This window comes from Pseudophryne corroboree, unplaced genomic scaffold (genome assembly GCF_028390025.1).
Source record: "Pseudophryne corroboree isolate aPseCor3 unplaced genomic scaffold, aPseCor3.hap2 scaffold_1128, whole genome shotgun sequence".
Taxonomy (NCBI): domain Eukaryota; kingdom Metazoa; phylum Chordata; class Amphibia; order Anura; family Myobatrachidae; genus Pseudophryne; species Pseudophryne corroboree.
Genome location: NW_026967754.1, coordinates 171345 through 174133, shown reverse-complemented (window position 1 = coordinate 174133; position 2789 = coordinate 171345). Strand labels below are relative to the sequence as shown.

Below are 2789 nucleotides of genomic sequence, written 5' to 3'. Positions count from 1 at the left end.
AGGTAGGCAGATTGAAACTATCCTCTGCTATATGCATTTTTTTTGTTAATTAAAGTAATCCAAAACTGGGATTGATATTTTGGTTCTTTTATTTTTACTTAAAGTACAATAACTTTTACCATTTTAATTTGTTTTAATAGTATATTGACAGTATTGTTTTCTTTCAAAAATCCACTTAATTTTCTTTACCCTATTATTAAAATGGTAATTGACAAAAACAAACTACATTGTCACCAGAAGAGCAATACAAAATGTACAAGTGATATATTAAAATCATCTTTCCAGCATGAATTTCAATGATGCATTGGGGCAACGATTTTGTTAGCAACATCTTCACCCTTAAATAAAGATTTTCTTAATTCCTTACCTGTGTGCTAATTAGATATCACCTTGTTTTCACATTAAACAGACTTCCACATGAGAAAGCAGCAAGGATGCAGTGGCGTTAATGTTTCCTGGTGTCAACCCGTATTATTTAAGTAGACATTGAAATGAGGATGCATCTTGCTGCCTTTCCAATGAAGCAAATTTAATTTAGTAATAGGTGAAAAACCATCCCTACAAAGGTGTTAATCAGAGACTTGGCTTTGTGGACACTTTTCAGAGAACAAATTTGTTAGCATAAAAATAAAGCCAGAAAATTAAGAGCTGTTTAATCACTCAATTGGATTTTTTTACCAGCATATTTCTTTTTCTCTGCAACCCACTGCTAAATTGTGCTTCCTAGCTGTTTTTATAAAATCACTGAATCAAATCTAACTCTGATTACATCAGAGAAGGCCAGGTACCCTACACCATAAGAGGGGGTTTGAAATTTTGACTTGTCTACTTAAAGATCACCAAAATCTGATAACAAGGTCAATTACATCCCTGGGTGGGATTGAACCACCAACCTTTTGGTTTATAGCCGTACACACTAACCAATTGCGCCACAGAGACACTTTGCAAAAGTCTATACTGACAAAGGCTAATAAGCATTCATCTAAAACGTTTCCTAGAAAAACTTTAAAAAGTCAATAATCTGGAGAGTTTTTGTAAGATGTTTCTTCCATCAACCAACGAAGAAACACATTGGTACTTTCCCATGATGAGTGAGTGCTTCAGGATCTCTTGCACTTACATGTGCAGCAGAGTACAGCAATGGAAGCATGCTGGGCCCATAACCCAGCGGTAGGCAGATTGAAACTATCCTCTGCTATATGCATTTTTTTTTGTTAATTAAAGTAATCCAAAACTGGGATTGATATTTTGGCTCTTTTATTTTTACTTAAAGTACAATAACTTTTACCATTTAAATTTGTTTTAATAGTATATTGACAGTATAGTTTTCTTTAAAAAATCCACTTAATTTTCTTTACCCTATTAATAAAATGGTAATTGACAAAAACAAACTACATTGTCACCAGAAGAGCAATACAAAATGTACAAGTGATATATTAAAATCATCTTTCCAGCTTGAATTTCAATGATGCATTGGGGCAACGATTTTGTGAGAAACATTTTCACCCTTAAATAAAGATTTTCTTAATCCCTTACCTGTGTGCTAATTAGATATCACCTTGTTTTCACATTAAACAGACTTCTACATGAGACAGCAGCAAGGATGCAGTGGCGGTAATGTTTCCTGGTGTCAACCTGTATTATTTCAGTAGACATTGAAATGAAGATGCATCTTGCTGCCTTTCCAATGAAGCAAGTTTAATTTAGTAATAGGTGAAAAACCATCCCTACAAAGGTGTTAATCAGAGACTTGGCTTTGTGGACACTTTTCAGAGAACAAATTTGTTAGCATAAAAATAAAGCCAGAAAATGAAGAGCTGTTTAAATCACTCAATTGGTTTTTTTTTGCCAGCATATTTCTTTTTCTCTGCAACCCACTGCTAAATTGTGCTTCCTATCTGTTTTTATAAAATCACTGAATCAAATCTAACTCTGATTACATCAGAGAAGGCCAGGTACCTTACACCATAACAGGGAGTTTGAAATTTTGACTTGTCTACTTAAAGATCACCAAAATCTGATAACAATGTCAATTACGTCCCTGGGTGGGATTGAACCACCAACCTTTCGGTTAGTAGCCAGACACACTAACCGATTGCGCCACAGAGACACTTTGTTAAAAGTACATACTGACAAAGGCTAATAAGCATACATCTAGAACGTTTCCTAGAAAAACTTTAAAAAGTCAATAATCTGGAGAGTTTTTGTAAGATGTTTCTTCCATCAACCAACGAAGAAACACATTGGTACTTTCCCATGATGAGTGAGTGCTTCAGGATCTCTTGCACTTACATGTGCAGCAGAGTACTGCAATGGAAGCATGCTGGGCCCATAACCCAGCGGTAGGCAGATTGAAACTATCCTCTGCTATATGCATTTTTTTTTGTTAATTAAAGTAATCCAAAACTGGGATTGATATTTTGGCTCTTTTATTTTTACTTAAAGTACAATAACTTTTACCATTTTAATTTGTTTTAATAGTATATTGACAGTATTGTTTTCTTTCAAAAATCCACTTAATTTTCTTTACCCTATTATTAAAATGGTAATTGACAAAAACAAACTACATTGTCACCAGAAGAGCAATACAAAATGTACAAGTGATATATTAAAATCATCTTTCCAGCTTGAATTTCAATGATGCATTGGGGCAACGATTTTGTGAGAAACATCTTCACCCTTAAATAAAGATTTTCTTAATTCCTTACCTGTGTGCTAATTAGATATCACCTTGTTTTCACATTAAACAGACTTCCACATGAGAAAGCAGCAAGGACACAGTGGCGTTA

The 2789-nt window shown here is 34.0% G+C and overlaps 1 non-coding gene across 1 annotated transcript; it reads right to left on the bottom strand.

Annotated features, from left to right (window-relative positions):
• Positions 1-2036: 2036 nt before the first annotated feature.
• TRNAS-ACU (transfer RNA serine (anticodon ACU)) lies at positions 2037-2110 on the bottom strand. The gene has a single exon. It is a non-coding gene; the product is annotated as a tRNA-Ser (tRNA).
• Between the last annotated feature and the right edge of the window lie 679 nt (positions 2111-2789).